The sequence below is a fragment of the Budorcas taxicolor genome, chromosome 24 (genome assembly GCF_023091745.1).
Source record: "Budorcas taxicolor isolate Tak-1 chromosome 24, Takin1.1, whole genome shotgun sequence".
Lineage (NCBI taxonomy): Eukaryota > Metazoa > Chordata > Mammalia > Artiodactyla > Bovidae > Budorcas > Budorcas taxicolor.
The window spans coordinates 7,756,392-7,777,523 of NC_068933.1; the positions used below are offsets into that span (position 1 = coordinate 7,756,392).

At 41.9% G+C, this 21,132-nt stretch overlaps 1 pseudogene; it reads right to left on the reverse strand.

The window, feature by feature from the left end:
- Positions 1-5,299: 5,299 nt before the first annotated feature.
- On the reverse strand, positions 5,300-11,228 carry LOC128068167 (eukaryotic translation initiation factor 3 subunit C-like; annotated as a pseudogene).
- Positions 11,229-21,132: the final 9,904 nt, after the last annotated feature.

Consider the following 21,132-nt stretch of genomic DNA (forward strand, 5'->3'; position numbering starts at 1 on the left):
ACAATGATTTTTAAGAAACAAAAATTGATTTTAAGGAGTTTACTACCTTTGTCAAAAAGTCCTTCTCATATTTAGGATGAATTTCCAAATGTGGAGGGAAAACATATGGACGTAGTAAAGACTTTTAAAAGAGTCTACTGGTTCTTCCAAAATATATATGAAAGAAATATATTTCTTGTTGTCATGATATCCAGATTGTTTACATTATGACTGACATCAAACCGACTCGAACTGGGATAAGTGGTGGTGAGGGGAATGGGAATATTGATAGAAGCCCAAATAGCTGGATAATGATTGGATCATGTTGGCTTTGGGTGTCAAGAGATCCAATGGCTCAAACAAGGGCATCTGAGTTGTTTTTTCATTTCACTGCTCTCTTTTTTTCTGTTATGGCTTCACTCAAGGAGGCTCTGTCCATTCATGAGCACAGATATTCCAGGTTTCCTCCTCCTCAAATGTAGCAATAAGAGAGCTATTTGTGCATTTCAATAGTCTTACCAAATGTCCCACAATCAACTTTTATTGACTTGGCTTGGTCCTTGTTGATTTTGGAACAGACCTTAGTGCCATAAGAGTTGCATACTGATCTACAAGGCTTGGATATCTCGCCTCACTCAAAAAACGTGACTGAGCACCTGAGAGGAGTTTGTGTCATAATGGAAACAAGGATGCTCTCATCAGAAGAAGAAGGAGTAGGTACTGGACATGCAAACCTGACATCCACTGAAATTGGTAACACCATGTGTTAAGCAGATGAGAAAACCAAACAGAGGAGGTGAAATCATTCAACATCGTCCTGCTAATTAGGCACAGATCTGAGAACAGGGCCCAAAGCCATGTGCACAGACTTCAGTGCTATTTGGATGATGTTGCCTTTCCTATGTTCAATATCAACAAATAATTTGGTATCTATCATATATAAGGTTCTGCTTTTTAAAGTAGCTTAAATTTTAGTTGGAAAACAATAAGCTGCTTTGTTGTTTTTGTTCAATGTCTAAGACATGTCTAACTCTTTACAATCCGGTGGAAAACAGCATGCCAGGCATCGCTGTCCTTCACTATCTTCCAGAGTTTGCCCAAACTCATGTTCATTGAGTTGGTGATGCCATCCAACCATCTCATCCTCTGTGACCCTCTTCTTCTCCGGCCTCAATCTTTCCCAGCATCAGGATCTTTTCCAGTTAGTTGGCTCTTCACGTCAAGTGGCCAAAGTATTGCAGTTTCAGCTTCAACTTCCATCCTTCCAATGAATATACAGGATTGACTTCCTTTAGGATTGACTGGCTTGAACTCCTTGCAGTCCAAGGGACTGTCAAGAGTCTTCTCCAGCATGACAATTCCAAAGCATCAATTCTTCGGCATTCAGCCTTCTTTATGGTCCAACTCTCACATCCTTACACAACTACTGAAAAAAACTATAGCTTTGGCTATATGCACCTTTATGGACAAAGTGATATCTCTGCTTTTCAGTATGTTGTCTAGGTTTATCATAGCTTTTTTTCCAAGGAGAAAGCATCTTTTAACTTCATGGCTGCAGTAATTGTCTGCCATGAATTTGGAGCCCAAGAATATAAAATCTGTCACTGTTTAAACTTTTTCCCCTTCTATTTGCCATGAGGTGATGGGACCAGATGCCATCATCTTCATTTTTTGAATGTTGAGTTTTAAGCCATCTTTTTCACTCTCCTCTTTCATCAAGAGGCTGTTTAGTCCCTCTTTGCTTTCTACCATAAGGGTGGAGTCATCTGAATATCCGAGGTTATTGATATTTCCCCCGGCAATCTTGATTCCAGCTTATACTTCATCCAGCCCGGCATTTCACAAGATGTACTCTACATAGAAGTTAAATAAGCAGAGTGACAATATGTAGCCTTGATGCACTCCTTTCCCAAATTTGAATCAGTCCATTGTTCCATGTCCATTCTAACTGTTGCCTCTTGACCTGCATATAGGTTTCTCAGGGGGCAGATAAGGTAGTCTGGTATTCCCATCTCTTTAAGAATTTCCCAGTTTGTTGTTATCCACACAGTCAAAGGCTTTAGTGTAGTCAATGAAGCAGAAGTAGGTGTTTTTCTGAAATTCCCTTGTTTTGTCTGTGAGCCAATGGATGTTGGCAATTTAATCTCTGTTTCCTCTGGCTTTTCTAAATCCAACTTGTAAATCTGAAAGTTGTCAGTTCACATACTATTAAAACCTAGTTTGAAGGATTTTGAGAATTACCTTGCTAGCATGTGAAATGAGTACAATTGTATGGTAGTTTGAACATTCTTTGGCATTACCCTTATTTGGGATTGGAATGAAAACTGACCTTTTCCAGTCCTGTGGCCACTGTTGCATTTTCCAAATTTGTTGACATATTGAGTGCAGCACTTTAACAGAATCCTATTTTAGTATTTGAAATAGCTCAGCTGGAATTCCATCAGCTGCACTTGCTTTGTTCATAGTGATACTTCCCTAAGGCCCACTTGACTTCACACTCCTGGATGTCCAAGAAGGGTATCGAAGTTTCATACCCCAGGAACTAGAGGTTTTCTTGCAGAAAGTCACATCTTTCTGGGACTGTGCAGGCAAGAAAGTTGGAGGATGAAGAATGGTTCAAGTGAAGGAAGTGGGTGACTGAAGGCCCAGACTAGGAAGGTGCTGAATCTGAAAGCTGTCCCATCTGACCAGATTTACTAACATACAAGGTACCCCATCCTGAAAGGGAGGCTGTGGAGGAGAGCTGGGAATGAGGAGCCAGTTCTCTAATGAGCTGAGCTTTATAAGAGAGATTCACATAGTGACACAACCAGTTGGTATTTTAGAATGTTTATTCTCAGATGAGTATAGAGAAGAAATTGCAGGGGGAGGAACCTCAGAGCAGAGAAATGGGGCCTCAGTAAGAGGATCCAGGCTACAGTCTCTACAGTCTGAGCCGGCTGGCAGGGAGAGGCAGAGAGCAGGGCTATGCCAGAGCCCACATATCACTTCCAGCGCCTGAAGCACCAGGCCTCTGTGCAGTCAGCCTAAAGAGTGGCACATGCTTCTTTCAGTGTCCCTGTCTGTCACCCAAACAGGAACATATGCCATGAGGTCAGAGCAGAGTCAGGTGTCCTTCTTCCTTATTGGTTGCACAACTGGAAAATAGATTTGTGACAATTTCCTGTCTCCCTTCTTTCTCATGAAACATGATTTGTTCAGAGAGGCCAAGTGCCCACTATGCTTCTTCTTGCAGATTTCCTTGCAGTCTATGTGGCCCTGTGATGTATTCTAACCAGGGAGAGGTCCGTCTACTTGGTGGAGTTAAAAAGAGAAAAAGAGCCAGGGGAAAAAAAAAAAAGCCACACATTTTTTTCCCTCTGCTCTTGAGGCTCCTTCCTGTCTGTAAAGTGCACACACTGCCTGGAGGTGGAACAGCCACCTTAAGACCTGGAAATAAAACCCCAGTGGTGATGATAATGATGATGGAGAAAGGAGAAAAAAGGAAGCTGAGTCACTGCTGACTTAATGAAACTGCCTCACTAGTCCGCTCTGTCTCCTGCAAGGGTGGCTCTAATGAGAGAAAAATCAGCGTTTGTTTGAATAAGCCCTTGCAGTCAGTTTGTTTGACATTCAGCTGAAAACAGCCATAACTAAACCAGCCACTTTCTTTGCCATTTAACAGAGCCCTCTGGTGTTCCTTTTTAATTTCCTTTTTTATTGAAGTAGTGTGTGTGTGTGTTTAGTCCCTGAGTCATGTCCGACTCTTTGTGACCCCATGGACTGTAGCCCACCAAGCTCCTCTGTTCATGGAGTTCTCCAGGCAAAAATACTGGAATGAGTTGCTATTTCCTTCTCCAGGGGATCTTCCCAGCCCAGGGTTCAAACAAACCCAGGTCTCCCACATTGTGGGCAGATTCTTTACCATCTGAGCCACCAGGGAAGCCCATTAGCTCTTCCCACTGAAGGAGTATAATGAATGATCTCTCATTGAACACATGGAGATCCACCTCAGTTTTCCGGGCAGAGCTTTGTAAGGTAAACATTCAGGGTGATATCCTCAGGGTCCTCTGTGAAGCTGGGTTAATCTGTCTCCAGAAGTATTTGTAGAATTATTCGGTCCCTTTCAGAGCCCTGGCCATTAACAGTTTTCACTGTCACAAAGGGAGAATCAAAGCAAGTTTAATTTATTCAGGTAAATAAACTCTCTCATTTCCACAAAGTAATAAAAAGGAAAAAAAGATTAAACTTACCAGTTAAACTTGACCTGTTGTTCAGTCATGTAGACAGGCTGTTTCAAAGACCTAGTCTTATTCTTGGAGTGTTACAGACCCTGCGTGAAGCCTCTGCCCTCCCACCTCCCTAATCCAGTATAGAACAGGATTCATGCGTAATACTCTTCACTCACTCACATGGTTCTTGTTTCACTAAACACTCACTAAGTGCCTGTACTAGTTGCTCACATTGGACTGACTTAGAAATCAAAGACGACAAAGTCCCCATCCCTGACTCCAAGGAAGGGACAATGTTCTGGCGGGTGGGGGGCGGCATTTAACAAGCCACCCTTTACACAAACCCCTGCACAGTGCAGCAGGACCAGCAGGAGAGGTGGGAGGCTCTAGTTGGAGATTAGCAAAGTGTCCGTTGAGGATATGGTGCTTGAGTGAGTCCTGGGTGTGCCTCAGTGTTTGCCAGAGGGACAGAGAAGAATGTTCACATCAGGCGCAGAGAGCCACCCAGTTGGGAATCGAACATGGCATGTGAGGAAGGAGCTGAGGCTGCTTGGATGGAGATGAGGAGCCACAGACACAGGAAACAGGGACATGATCAGATGCAAATCTAGGTGTTAGAAGGATCATTCTAGGACTTACCTGGCAGTCCAGTGCTTAGGACACCATGCTTCCAAAGCAGGGGGCATGTGTTTGATCTCTAGTCAGGAAACTAAGACCCTGCATGTTGTTGTTGCTTTGTTGCTCAGTCATATCCAACTCTTTGGGAGCCTATAGACTGAAGCCCACCAGGCTCCTCCATCCATGGGATTTCCCAGGTAAGAATACTAGCATGGGTTGTCATTTCCTTCTCCAGGGGATGTTCCCAACCCAGGAATCAAACCTGCTTCTCCTGCATTGGCAGACCAATTCTTTTCTCACTGAGCCACCAGAGAAGCCCCAAGATCCCACATGCCACAGGGCAAAAAGAAAAAGAGAAGGGTCATTCTAGAAGCATTATTTTAGAAGTGTTTTTTTTTTTTTTTTTTAATGAATCTAAACAGACCTTTAATGCAGTGTGGTTGGACCTAAAGGGTGAATGGTCTAGGGCACTGGGGACAGAAGTTAAGCCATCAGTAGGCCGTCTGAGACTGCTACTGGTGGTAGCCACCCCAGCGCATGTAGCCCTCATTTATCTGGTAGCCATATTTCTGGTCTTGGAAGTAGCCACCATAGGTACCCTGCTTGTGGTCAAACACCCGCTTGTTCTCCACCAGGCTGCCCAGCTTCTCAGCCAGCTACAGGGCCAGGTTCTGCTGGGCAGTGGGCTCTATGCAGTGCATCACCATGGTCTGCGATGGCTGGTCCAGAGAGCCATCAACTCCTCGTTAATGATCATCTTGCTAATGATGGAGTGTACCATGGGCGGGTCTAGCTCAAACATGTCGGACAGCATCTCCATGCTGATGGAGTCGTAGACACGGCTATAGGTGAACAGGTAGGTCCACAGTGACTCTTCTGGATCTTCCTAACCAGCATGGTTCTGAGTTTGTCACCCTCTGGGGAAAGGCCCCACACTTTGCCATTCATTCATCTTCTCATTGATGATAGAACTATGGCAGGTTTTCCAGTCACCCATCTTCATGGCCTTGGAAGCAGCGACCACATGTTCCCTCGTGGACTCCAGGGGGCCCAGCAAGGGCTGCCATTCGCCCACCCACAGTTGATGATGGAACTGCTTGCTGATCATGCGTCAAGGGGTGTCACTCTCATGGGCGGCCATGTAGGGGATCTCCAGGAGCGTGGCCGACACCAGGTAAATACCTTCCGGCAGTCCCAGGTTTATGTGCAGGTGGAAGGGCACCTGCTGGCGCCGCTCCACCTTCTCCTGCTCCTGGTTGCGCTCCTTCAGGCTGCGCAGCAGCAGACCCTGGCCCAGAAGCTCCTTGGCCCGGCCGCTTGACTGGATGTCCAGCAGGGCGTTGTGCTCATCCTTGGTCAGGCCTTGGCGGAAGGCACAGATGCCCAGCTGCACCATGGTGTGGTTGTACGGGATCTGGACTGGTGGGTCTGCATACTAGATGTCCTGCAGGTGGCTCATGAGCATGAGGTCCCGGGCCTGGTACCAGCGGGAGTGCAGGGCGTGATGGGAGATATGGCAGAGCATGGTGCACGTGCGGTTTCGGTCTGTGCAGTTCTTGGCATAGATGTACTTGCACAGTCTCTCCATCAGCGCAGCTGAGTCCTCACCCTTATTTTTGGCCTGATCTTGCTCAGCCCTCAGCGGGGGTAAGCGACCGCTGATGGGCCTTGTAATCAAACTTGTAGTAGGTGTGGAGAATGGGCCTCAGGTAGACACAGCAGATCTCCTCAGTGGTGCCCTTCTCCTCCAGGTAGCGCTGCACACGCTCAATGATGGTACACACCTGGGCCTTGTCCTTCAGGTGCTCCATGTACTCTTGGGAGTGAGGATCAGTGTTCTGCATTATTTTGGTAAATTCTTCATCCATTCGTTCCACCAGAGTGAAGATGCAGCCACAGACACACAGTGACTGGTCTGTGTTATGCATGTTCTCACTCTCTTCCAGAATGTTCTCTCTGACAAAGATGTTGGGATTTGCAAACAGGATGTTCATCAGCTCATTGATGCAGTCCATTCTCTTCTGCCACATCTCAGGCTTCATGTATGTGGCCAGGTTGGGGTTGTAGTCATGAAGAGAAGTGGTGATATTGAACTTAATCTTGATGATGATGCCCTCTCCTAGGTTGTTTTCAGAGGTCATCTGAACCAGCAACTGAAGTGGCTCAATTTGGGCTGCACGATCAGTTCTTGCCTCGTGCCTGTAGGATATCATTCAGTTTCTTGATGACAACAGCGTGGGTGATCTTAGTTCCCTTGGCAAACATTTTTGGCTTTTCCTTAATGAGGGGCACTCCACCTCAGACATGAGATCTCTCACTGAGCAAAGAGAAATGATTTATTTTTACCATCCAAGTTTGAGATCATGGGACCTTAAACTTCCAAAAGTAGAAGTTATGTGTCTGAAAATAAGAGCAAATTTTTAAAATATGAAGAGCATAAATGAAGAAACTTTAGCTAATGATGAGAAGCAGGAGATAAGAAAAAGGCAGTTCCAAGGAAAAGTACCAAATTTCTTTTTGGCATGCTGAATTGATTGTGATTCTCTTCTCTGAAACTGGAAATAGAGAGGAGTAAGTTTGAGGGAGAAAGGTTTTCAACCTGGCTTTAGGCTGGGCAAGGATGTGCTACAGTGCAGAGGTGCATTTGGAGGGAGACAGAGTTGCCTTCAAGCCCCAGTTCTGCGGGGCAGGAGCTCTGTGGCCTTGCTTCTTCCCTTCACCTTCCTGAGCAGTGAATCCATCTCTAAAAGGAGCACCACTGTTTATTCCTTGTAGAAGCAGTTTTTCCAAACTTGCATGTAAGAGCCTAACTGTCTCACTCACTAATGGTTGTTACCATCGTTACCTTGATGATGAAGTTCCTACATGAAATCCAGGTGAAATTCTTCCGTGGTTGTTGGAGAGCAGGTATATTAGTGCATCTGTGTTTCTGTACTCCTGGCATCAAATAAATGTTTGTTAAATTTAAGTGAATCTAATAATAAGAGGGATGTGGTGATGGGCAGGAAAGGACACACATCTGCAAGGAAGGAAATATTAATTTATAAATTGCTTTGTGCCGGGCAAGCTTATATGCATTTTCTGATTTTAGTTTTGTTTGAACCCAATGCTTTTGTCCTGAATTCAACTAATGAGAGAACTAACATTCAGGAATATTCATTGTATTACTCTCTAAAAATGTGTTACTATATCTCTGATCAATAACACATATTATGTGTCTTTGGTCTATATTGTGTTAAGGGGCTTTCCCAAGGTTGTACAGCCAGCAGGCCCTTAATAGGAATTGAGTCCTTATTGACAACAAAGCCAAGCTGACAGTCACCATGCTGGTAGGTGTACTTCCCCCTTTCTCTATTCTTCCTTTGCCCATTTGCCACCAAACCCTTTGAAGGGGAAGTCAAACCGGTCTGTTGTGCACGGTGGCATACGGTCCTGGGAGAGGTAAAAGGAACACAGGCCTGTGACGGAGCTGTCAGCACCCGGTCACAGGCGTGGTTCCAAGTGCAAGCATAATTTTTAGAAGGTCTAGGAAGAGTGTAGTATTTGTTCTGGAAAATAAACCAAATAAGGTTTTTTAAAAACATGGTGGTTCCTTCATCCAGTAATAAATGCCCTGCAGGCCATGTGTCTCTCCTTCCTGCTTAGGGACTGCGTCTCAGATGCTCTTGGCCTCAGCTGTAGCAGGAGCTGAGACAGCCAAGCTCTCTGCCTTCTGCCTCTGCTGAGTCAGTGGGTGAACTCACTGCTGTGCGGGAGCCAGTGGTCAAGTGAGTGCTTTTTTTTTTTTTTAATTATGTGTCACTCCCTCTATCACATTTTTACCTGTATGACATCACTGACTGGTAAATGGCAGCAACCTTTGACCTTCCTTTGAAGATCAAGAAAGCAGGACGGACACGCAACTATTCAGGCACAAGAGTCTGCCCTGGCAGCCTCTGTGCACAGCCGCCTTCAGTGACCCCCATGCACACGGTCACCACAGGGGTGTGGATAGAGCTAGTCCATTGCCGGTGACTCTGACTCAATCTTGGGTGAAGCCCCTGAATTTGCATTTTTAACAAATAAACACATATGCTAAGACAGGCCTTTCAGAGACCACATTTTGACTAATGCTGACCTACTGTCTTCTAGGATCTCCCTAAGTTTTATAGATAGCTGATTTTCCAGAGAACTTTACTTTTAATTCTCGTTCCTCCTGTGTAACCCTGAGCAGTGGAATCAGCCTCTTGACTCTCTGTCTCTCCATTTGTAGTAGAAGCTAAGCATTGTCCACACAAAATCCAACCTTTTGTTTCTTATTTATAAACAAAAGCGTGCGTTACTTCTATATTGTATTCAGTTTATAATGCATTTCTCAGTGAACTCATTATTTTTGATGATAACCAAAATAAACAAACTGCCAGAGAGGTCGGTCCTCTTTTCAGAGGGCACAAATAGGAAAACAAGGCTTGGAGACTTAAGAACAGCTGGTAAGGGCAGGACCTTTCTTAAGCCTGTATCTTCTGACTTTGTTTTTCTCACTTTGTTACATTCTGTCACCAGGAGCGTTTCTCAAAATTCTTACCCCAGATGTTTTTAACTAAGAAGCAAAGGCATGCTGAGTTCTTGCAGTGCCCCAGGAAGCTTTGGTCAATCTCAAGGGAAAATTCTGGAATGTTTTCTCTATTCTTCATAGTAAAGCACCTGACTTCTACAGAATGTTCTGTAGACATTGTTAGGTTTATCATTTGGGCATCTTGGGAGCCACAGTTTGACCAAAGTATAACTTCTGCTCTAATTCCAATCAATCTCCTCCCAAGACACATCTTGAATGTGGGTTCCCATGACAGGATTAATTTAAGAGTTTTCCTGGCTAGGAACATATTTGTTTTTAATTTAATATAGAACCCCAGAGATTACAGTTGACCAAAACATCGCCATGAACCTCTTTCCCCTGCCTTGTAAATCACAAAAATGTAAAGATTATCTCCATATGATTTATATGAAAATAAATTAAGTTCTGAGGTGGTTTTACAGATATAGAAGTATTTATTAACAATTTGATCCTTATATATAATATGTTGAAAAAGCATATTCCCCAGTTCTTTTATCTTCTGTATCTCTGAACACTGAAGTAAAAAAGTGTATTAAGGAATGTGAATATAAAGGGAACTATGGCTTTAAGGATTTTATTGTCCCAAGATTGTTCTTACACAACTGAAACAGAAAATAAAGAAGTGCTTTGAAAAAGAAGGGATATTCAGCTATAATAAAAGTAAACAAATTAAATAAATTAGACATGGCTCCTCTGTTTGAAGAAAAAAAAAACAAGAATCTTTCCTTAGGTATTTACATTTTCTTTTTCAAGAGAAAAGAGCAAAAGTTTACTTTCCAAATTGCTAAGTCCAAGCAAGAAGAGAAAGAAGCTAGATCCAAGAAAAATTACAGTATATCACTAGATTTTTCCAATCAAAATCTGGGCCAAAATGGAATTTCAGGCAGGCTTCTATTCTACAAGCTATCTAAAATAAATAAAAAATATCTTTAAAACTTCATGATGCAAGTCTGCAGGAAAAGTAAGAGGTAGGGAGATGGAGGGCATTTAGTCCCCAAATCATAGTGTGAAATTCAGAATAAAATAGTTGTCTCATTTAGGGTTGATTGAATAAAACTCACACAAACACAGTTTATCCCTTAATCAGTAGGCTCTGGATCCATGAACTGGCTCAATTCTAAAAAGTGGGTGAAAGGTTGTGAATTACTACTATGGCCGTCCTGGTAGACTTCTGCCCACTTCTGCTGGATTCTCTGCCTATGATTCAGCTCAAGCAGTAATCTTCTGCTTACTGGATATTATTCGAGCCAGCAAATTATAAGCATCAATATTCTGTTTCTGAAGAGAGGTACTGTGTATGAGACTGTCCTAAGTAGGTGCAGAAAATATGAGAAAATTGCATGAGCAAGTGTCCCAGACCCACTCTTGCTGCTTTGTGGTCTTTTCCTCAGTTCCCATCTGTGACTTAGTGGGAAATTCCTCATGACCAGTATAAATTAGTTAGCCAAAGAGGGCAAAGTTCAGGCATAGTTTTCTGTTGTTGTTCTTGAGCATGATAAGCTGTGGTTGACTAGAAGTAGATGTAATGTTTTATAGGCCATTCAAAAATGTCTTTGTTAGATGTCTCTGAAGTGAAAGTTTCCCAGTAGTAATCATTATGGGCATATATCTGGTAGTCCATGTTGTTTTGTAGAAAAATAATTTGAGGTATGCATTTATACCAAATAAGGAACTTTGGGTAATGTTTTTGGCCAGTTAAAAAGAATAAGGTTGGTGACAAGGTGATCTTTTGAAAGGGCGTTAGGATGGGCACACGGTGTATCCATAGTCTTTCTGGTATGTGAATGCCCACAAGGGGCACCAACTGCAGAAGATGCTGTCAACATGCTCAGTGAATGCTGTAAGTAGGCTCACCTGTGGAAAATTACCCTCTTCAGGGCTGATATGGATGCAGCTTTGTTGTTTAGTCACTCAGTTGTGTCTGACATTTTGTGAGTTGGACTACAGCACACCAGTCTTCCCTGTCCTTCACCATCACCTGGAGCTTACTCAGACTCATGTCTGCTGAGTTGGTGATGCCATCCAACCATCTCATCCTCTGTTGTGCCCTTCTCCTCCTTCCTCCTGCCTTTAATCTTTTCCAGCGTCAAGGTATTTTTCAATGACTCAGCTCTTCACATCGGATGGCCAAGGACTGGGGATTCAGCTTCAGCACCAGTCCTTACAGTGAATATTCAGAGTTCATTTCCTTTAGGATTGATGGGTTTGATATCCTTGCAGTCCAAGGGACTTTCAAGAGTCTCCTCCAACACCACAGTTGAATAGCATCAGTTCTTCAGTGCTCAGCATTCTTTATGGTCCAACTGCCACATCCGTACATGACTACTGGAAAAATCATAGTTTTGACTATACGTAACTTTGTTGGCAAAGTAATGTCTCTGCTTTTTAATACGCTGTCTAGGTTTATCAGCTTGCAAGGAGCAAGCATCTTTTAATTTCATCGCTGTAGTTACTGTCCACAGTGATTTTGTAGGCCAAGAAAGTGAAGTCTGTCACTGTTTCCATTGTTTTCCTATCTGTCATGAAGTGAGGAAACTGGATGCCATGATCTTAGTTTTTTGAATATTGAGTTTTAAGCTAGCCTTTTTACTGTCCTCTTTCAACTTCATCAAGAGGCTTAGTTTCTCTTCACTTTCTGCCATAAGGGTGGTATCATATGCATATCTGAGGTTATTAATATTTGTCCCAACAGTCTTGATTCCAGCTTGTGCTTCATCCAGTCAGTCTAGCATTTCTCATGATGTACTCTGCATTTAAGCAGAGGTACAATATACAGCCTTGACATACTCCTTTCCAAAATTTGAATCAGTCCATTGTTCCATTTCTGGTTCTAACTGTTGCTTCTTGACCTGCATACAGTTTCTCAGGAGGCAGGTAAGGTGTCCTGGTATTCCCATCTCTTTAAGATTTTTCATGGTTTGCTGTGATCCATATATAGAATGGCTTTAGCATAGTCAATGAAACAGAAGTAGATGATTTTTTGGAATTCTCTAGCTTTTTCTGTGATCCAACGGATGTTGGTTATTTGATCTCTGATTCCTCTGCCTTTTCTAAATCTGCTTGTACATCTGGAAGTTCTTAGTTCATATACTGCTGAAGCCAAGCTTGAAGGATTTTAAGCACTAACTTGCTAGCATGTGAAATGAGTGCAAATGTGAAGTAGTATGAACATCCTTTGACATTGTCCTTCTTTGGGATTTTAATGAAAACACCTTTTCCAGTCCTGTGGCCATTGCTGAGTTTTCCAAATTTGCTGGTATATTGAGTGCAGCACTTTCACAGCATCATCTTTTAGGATTTGAAATAGCTCAGCTGGAACTCCATCACCTCCACTAGCTTTGTTCATAGTGAGGCTTCCTAAGGCCCATCTGACTTTGCACTCCAGGATGTCTGGCTCTAGGTGAGTGATCACACCATCATGATTATCCAGGCTATTACAATCTTTCTTGTATATTTAGTCTGTGCATTCTTGCCACCTCTTCTTAATATCTTTTGCTTGTTAGGTCCATACTATTTCTGTCCTTCAGTTTGCCCATCTTTGCATGAAATGTTACCTTGTTATCTCTAATTTTCTTGAAGAGATCTCTTGTCTTTCCCATTTTATTGTTTTCCTGTTTTCTTGCATTGTTCGTTTAAGAAGACTTTCTGATCTCTCCTTGCTCTTCTTTGAAACTCTGCATTCAGATGGATATATCTTTCCTTTTCTCCTTTGCCTTTTGCCTCTCTTCTCAGCTATTTGTAAGTCTTCTTCAGACAACCATTTTGCCTTTTTGCCTTTCTTTTTCTTAGGTATGGTTTTGATCAGTGCCCCCATACAATGTTACGAACCTCTGTCCATAGTTCTTTAGATATTCTATCTTCAGATCTAGTCTCTTGAATCTATTTGTCACTTCTGCTGTGTAATCATAAGGGATTTGATATAGGTCATACCTGAATGGTCTAGTGGTTTTCCCTTCTTTCTTCAATTTAATTCTGAATTTGGCAATAAGGATTTCATGATCTGAGCCACAGTGAGCTCCTGGTCTTGGTTTTGCTTACTGTATAGAACTTCTCCATGTTTGGCTGCAAAGAATGTATCAATCTTGTTTCCATATTGACTGTGTGGTGATTCACGTTTTGAAGGCCAGTATGATTTGATTACCGAACTTCCATAGGGCTGGAGAAATAGACTCTGGGAGGTCACAAACAAAACCGTCTGCACACCAGGACCCAAGGAAAAGGAGCAGTGATGGGACAACAGACTAAGACAGACTTGCCTGTGAATATTTGGGAGTTTCCCAGGGAGGCTTGGGGATTATCAGGAGAGATCAGTTATTATCCACTCATCTAGTGGCAAGTTGAATACTTTGATTACACCCCCTTTCCACCATGAGGACAGCAAATTTGTCCTCATGGAAATGGGTACATATTGCATATAAAAAATTAGCTTTCTTTGTCTCCACAGCTTCTGCTAGCATTGCTTGACCCCTTTAAAGATTTCTCTATTGTGGTATTTTGTGCAAAAGTATCCTGCTAAGGATTTACAAAATATCTGCTTCCTGCCCTTTCTACAAGGGATAAAATCATAGTTCATCAGTGTAAGAGCTAAGATTGCTTCTCAGCCATTTAATACTTCTCTTCCCAGTGAACAGAGAGGCAGAGATTGATTTCTGTTAAGGAAGTTGGCTGCTGCTTTACAAACTGAGTGAAGAGTTTCACATCTGAAATCTACTATTCTTTGTAGTAACTCTTAACAGTCCCATGACCATGGAAGGCTGTGGCAAAACAAAACAGAGTCTACAAATTCAGGGACTTCTAGGAGTAGGAGAAGAAATTCCTTTGAGTAACAAAGGCTGATTAAAATATAGCCTTGAAGTGAAGATTGAATCAAGGCTAAAGCTTTTTTTTCCCATTATTAAAACCCCTTGAAACAAAGTTTGATATAGTTCCATATATTTTGGCATCTAGTATTACTACTTAAGGTTTTGAAAGTTTATTAGTGATTTTTAAAGAATTGAATGAGGCTTGAAACATTAATCCAATTCAGAGAATATAAAGAAATACTATGCTGTAAAAAATAAAAATAAAATAAATAAATAAAAAGCAGAAATTAACATGTGATACAGTATTATTAAGTAAATACAGAGTTTCTTCAAATTTCACAAAATTTTACGCTAATGTCCATTATTTGTTTTCATACCTCATTCAAGATCCCACATTGTATTTAGTTGCACTGAGCAGCTTCAGCTGCATGCAATAAATTCTGGTAAATTCTCTTCGCATTTTTATTCTGTAACAAATATTTTCTACTTTTCCTTGTTTTGGCTTTTAGATACACCCATCAGTTCAGTTCAGTCGCTCAGTCGTGTCCGACTCTTTGCGACCCCATGAATCGCAGCATGCCAGGCCTCCCTGTCCATCACCACCTCCCGGAGTTCACTCAGACTCACGTCCATCGAGTCCGTGATGCCATCCAGCCATCTCATCCTCTGTCGTCCCCTTCTCCTCCTGCCCCCAATCTCTCCCAGTATCACAGTCTTTTCCAATGAGTCAACTCTTTGCATGAGGCATCCGAAGTACTGGAGCTTCAGCTTTAGCATCATTCCTTCCAAAGAAATCCCAGGGTTGATCTCCTTCCGAATGGACTGGTTGGATCTCCTTGCAGTCCAAGGGATCCCTCAAGAGTCTTCTCCAACACCACAGTTCAAACGCATCAATTCTTCGGCGCTCAGCCTTCTTCACAGTCCAACTCTCACATCCATACATGACTACTGGAAAAACCATAGCCTTGACTAGAGGGACCTTAGTCGGCAAAGTAACATCTCTGCTTTTGAATATACTATCTAGGTTGGTCATAACTTTTCTTCCAAGGAGTAAACGTCTTTTAATTTCATGGCTGCAGTCACCATCTGCAGTGATTTTAGAGCCCCCCAAAATAAAGTCTGACACTGCTTCTACTGTTTCCCCATCTATTTCCCATGAAGTGATGGGACCAGATGCCATGATCTTCTTTTTCTTAGTGTTGAGCTTTAAGCCAACTTTTTCACTCTCCTCTTTCACTTTCATCAAGAGCTGTTTAGCTCCTCTTCACTTTCTGCCATAAGGGTGGTGTCATCTGCATACCTGAGGTTATTGATGTTTCTTCTGGCAATCTTGATTCCAGCTTGTGTTTCTTCCAGTCCAGCGTTTCTCATGATGTACTCTGCATAGAAGTTAAAAAAGCAGGGTGACAATATACAGCCTTGACGTACTCCTCTTCCTATTTGGAACCAGTCTGTTGTTTCATGTCCAGTTCTAACTGTTGCTTCTTGACCTGCATCCAGATTTCTCAAGAGGCAGGTTAGGTGGTCTGGTATTCCCATCTCTTTTAGAATTTTCCACAGTTTATTGTGATCCACACAGTCAAAGGCTTTGGCATAGTCAATAAAGCAGAAATAGATGTTTTTCTGGAACTCTCTTGCTTTTTCCATGATCCAGCCGATGTGGGCAATTTGATCTCTGGTTCCTCTGCCTTTTCTAAAACCAGCTTGAACGTCAGGGAGTTCATGGTTCACATATTGCTGAAGCCTGGCTTGGAGAATTTTGAGCATTACTTTACTATCATGTGAGATGAGTGTAATTGTTTGGTAGTTTGAGCATTCTCCGGCATTGTCTTTCTTTGGGATTGGAATGAAAACTGACCTTTCCAGTCCTGTGGCCACTGCTGAGTTTTCCAAATTTGCTGGCATATTGAGTGCAGCACTTTCAGAGCATCATCTTTCAGGATTTGAAACAGCTCAACTGGAATGCCATCACCTCCACTAGCTTTGTTCGTAGTGATGCTTTCTAAGGCCCACTTGACTTCACATTCCAAGATGTCTAGATACACCCATAGTTTAAAAGTAAACATTTAATTTCCCAAATACTTGGGGTTTTGAAAGTATCTTTGATATTAATTTCTCATTTTGATATTAGTTTCTCATTTAAATGTTCCCTCCTGTTTTTTTTTTTTTTCATCCTTCTAGCTTTATTGAGGCTTTCAAAGGCTAAGTCAAAGATCTCTCTTGGTAAATACTTGGATTATTTTCAAGTACATTTTGATTAGGCTTCCCTGGTGGCGCAGATGTTAAAAATCTGCCTGCAATGTGGGAGACCTGGGTTCGATCTCTGAGTTGGGAAGATCCTCTGGAGCAGGGCATGGTGACCCTCTCCAGTATTCTTGCCTGGAGAATCCCCATGGACAGAAGAGCCTGGCAGGCTACAGTCCCTGGGGTCACAAAGCGTCGGGCATGACTGAGCGACTAAGCACAGCACAATACATCTTTTGATATTGATTTCTAACACAATTCTACATTAATAAGAGAACAGACTCTGTTTGATTTCAATACCTTTAGACCATGAAATTTTTGCACCTTATTTTATGTCCCTGGATATGTTTCATTGTCTCCTAGTTTATAGTCTATGGGAACTTGAATAGAATTTGTATCCTACTGTTGTGTGAAAATTGTATAAATCTTAATCATGTTGAACTGGTTCATAGTGCTTTTCAAGTCTGCTATATCCTTCTACTTTTCTGTATATTCCCTCTATTAATTTTTGAGAGTTTGACATTGAATCTTCAACTAAAAATCTTAATTTATCTACTTAAAAAATAATTGTAATATATAGTTGAACTATATGTTACTTTCGTCTGTATTTTTCAAGTCTCTTGTAAATGTATTATCTTGCTTCCATAGTTTAAAACATAAAAAATAAAGAGAAAAAAATAAACCTTGAATGGATTAAAGTAGCACACAGTGAATCCTTTCAATTGGATAAACCAGTTCAGGGAAAAGAGATAAAAGGTATGGATCACCCACCTTGGCCTGATTGCCTAAGGCTTGTAATTAAGTTGAAAAAAAGAAGCATAGGGCAGGAAACAAAGAAATACTGTAAATCTAAGAAATGTGTCTAGAAAGAATTTTGAATGCGGCTGTTGGCACTTGTAATTGACTAAGTCAAACATTTGAAAAACTATTAAGGTTTTAATGAGTGTGTTGCCCATGTGCATAGACACACACACACACACACACACACACACACACACACATTCAAATACATAAATGCAAGAATTAAAGTGACTTTTGGTCCCTAACTTTCTGGTAGCTGCTTAGAAACCAAAGAGAAAATAGCATCCCAGTCTTATTTCCAAGGATACATTTTGTCCAAGGAGAGTAATAAAAAAAAGAATAATCAAAAGGAGTAGCCAACAGCTATGGAGAAAAAGTAGAAGGAGGGGCCCTTCTAGGAACCAGAATTACGGTCTAAACTAAAAATATGCTCGATTCCCCCAACATAAGTGCTCTGTAACATTTGCTAGCATGATTTGTACAGACCAGTAACTTCACTATGTTTCCCATGTCTCACCTCTTCTGGTGATGAGAAGCATCTGTCTCTGTCCTACCAATGCAGAGAACAGGGATTGACAGGTGGCGGTTGGTGGTGGACGAGAACTTGTCTGTTTAGTACAGAGATCTCCAGACAGAGAAATATGCCTGCATGGGTAGATGCTTGGAGAGCATGGACATTGGATCCATCATGACTTTTAATAATGGGAATAAACGGCTTTACCCTGGATTTGATCTTCTCTTTAAGGGTAAATTTTAATCAGCCTTTTGTTGCTCAAAAGAATTTTTCCCACCTCCACAAGTCCTTGAATTTGTAGACTCTATATTGTTTTGTCACAGCATCCCAATGTGTTTTATTAATGGTCATGGGATTATTAAGACTTATTCCAAGGAGAGTCATGACTTTGATGACTTTATACGACTCTACTTCAGCAATGAGTTACTGCATATTTTATTGTTCAAGAGAGGGGAACTCAAATAGTTAGTGACCAGAAAGTCACTAGTGATGATGTAGTGATTCATGATGAGCCCTAGTGTTTTCCTCCCTTTTGGGCACAAGGATCACATTATACTTTCTGACCAACTTGAAATTACTCTAGTCACTGAAACATCAGCTGAGTTCTATCACTTCAGGATGGAAGATTTTATGTATCAAGGCACAATTTGCCACTCCTCTTTTTTTCTGTCACAATTACCAGTAGTACTTCACAGGGTGACTGTTGTATTGGTCTGAGTGAGGATCACAGTGAGAAGAGCTTCAACTCAACCCCATAATGGATGTGTGGTAGAAGAGAAATAAGTCATTGCTTTCTTGCCCAAATCACTAAGATTTAAAATTATTTGTTATTGTCACCTAGAACACTTTCTTATCTATTTATTCTAAAGGAATCATTACCAGACTTGAAAGACTTTGCTTATTTCCTTTCACCACATATTTTCTCAATTTTTTTGACCTCTCACCTTTTCTTTTTTCTTTGAGGACCCTAGAAGATAAAACACTTTCTTCTCTCAAACTTCAGCTCCTTGAATTATGTCATTACTGGTTACCACTTCATGGGAAATAGATGGGGAAACAGTAGAAGCAGTGTCAGAATTTATTTTGGGGGGCTCCAAAATCACTGCAGATGGTGACTGCAGCCATGAAATTAAAAGACGCCTACTCCTTGGAAGAAAAGTTATGACCAACCTAGATAGCATATTCAAAAGCAGAGACATTACTTTGCCAACTAAGTTCCCTCTTGTCAAGGCTATGGTTTTTCCTGTGGTCATGTATGGATGTGAGAGTTGGACTGTGAAGAAGGCTGAGCGCTGAAGAATTGATGCGTTTGAACTGTGGTGTTGGAGAAGACTCTTGAGGGATCCCTTGGACTGCAAGGAGATCCAACCAGTCCATTCGGAAGGAGATCAACCCTGGGATTTCTTTGGAAGGAATGATGCTAAAGCTGAAGCTCCCAGTACTTTGGCCACCTCATGCGAAGAGTTGACTCATTGGAAAAGACTGTGATGCTGGGAGAGATTGGGGGCAGGAGGAGAAGGGGACAACCCAGGATGAGATGGCTGGATGGCATCACGGACTCGATGGACGTGAGTCTGAGTGAACTCTGGGAGATGGTGATGGACAGGGAGGCCTGGCATGCTGCGATTCATGGGGTCGCAAAGAGTCGGACACGACTGAGTGACTGAACTGAACTGAACTGAATAGCTGCTACTTAACATTTTTACCCCAGCCAACTTGATATTAGTCGCTTAGTATGTTTCTAAATAAGTCTGTTTATTAAATATAATAAGACTCAAACCTGCAAAAGAAGTAATAAGCATAAAACTGGATTTGAACAGTTATGTGGGGACCTTTGCCAAGTCTTCCCTGGTGGCTCAGATGGTAAAGCCTCTGCCTACAATGTGGGAGACCCAGGTTCAATCCCTGGGTTGGGAAGATCCTCTGGAGAAGGAAATGGCAACCCTCTCCAGTACTCTTGCCTGGAAAATCCCATGCATGGAGGAGCGTGATAGGCTACAGTCCATGGGGTTGCAAAGAGTTGGACATGACTGAGAGACTTCACTTTCACTTTGCCAACAAAGGTCCATCTAGTCAAGGCTATGGTTTTTCCAGTGGTCATGTATGGATGTGAGAGTTGGACTGTGAAGAAAGCTGAGCACCGAAGAATTGATGCTTTTGAACTGTGGTGTTGGAGAAGACTCTTGAGAGTCCCTTGGACTGCAAGAAGATCCAACCAGTCCATTCTAAAGGAGATCAGCCCTGGGATTTCTTTTTTTTTAATTAATTAATTTATTTTTAAAAAAAATTTTTATTTTTACTTTATTTTACTTTGCAATACTGTGTTGGTTTTGCCATATATTGACATGAATCCACCATGGGTGTACATGCGTTCCTGGGATTTCTTTAGAAGGAATGATGCTAAAGCTGAAACTCCAGTACTTTGGCCACCTCATGCGAAGAGTTGACTCTTTGGAAAAGACTCTGATGCTGGGAGGGATTGGGGGCAGGAGGAGAAGGGGAAGACAGAGGATGAGATGGCTGGATGGCATCACGGACTCGATGGACGTGAGTCTGAGTGAACTCCGGGAGATAGTGATGGACAGGGAGGCCTGGTGTGCTGTGATTCATGGGGTCGCAAAGAGTCAGACACGACTTACTGACTGAACTGAACTGACTGAAGAGTTATCAACATTAAGGCAACATGCAGGGTGTGTAAGACATGAGTTGTAAGATGCATGATTTCCTCAGTCATCCTTCCAAGGCACTGAAAAGAAAATCCATCAGAGTATCTAGTTTTATTGCCAAGAACAAAAAGTTCTAGGCTCTTTACTTATAATCATCATTCTACTCTAACTAAACCCTGGAGCATCTTTGAAAATAAATCTGCTTCTTTCCTCTTTTCTTTCTTTTCCTAATAAGTGAATTTTATACAGGAGCAGAGGATTTATCCCAAATACATGAACAAATTACAAAAAGCAAGTAACCATGGACTGGATTTTCCTGCTTCTTGAAGGACTAGGAAGTGGCAGATATGGGATCAGGGAAACATCTTCTACTGTTTTAATAGATGGAGAGCTGGGGTAAATTTGAGGAGTTCTTTGAGTTTGTGATTTACAGCCCTTTCTGCATTATAGGGCACAGGTGTAAGGGGCAGTCATGGTTGTTTGCTGTGAGTCTGGACAACCAGCCTGAGAACCACCTAACTGCAATTAAAGCTAACAGTAGTCAGTTGTTTCTGAAAAGACTGGCTAATGGTTCTCTATACATCAGAATCTTCTAGGGAACTTTTCAGATAAAGTGATTACTTGATCCCTTATTAGATTAGTTAAATTAAAAAATTTTACTAGCAAGTTCTTTGGATGATTGTTTATTTCTATGTGAGCACCC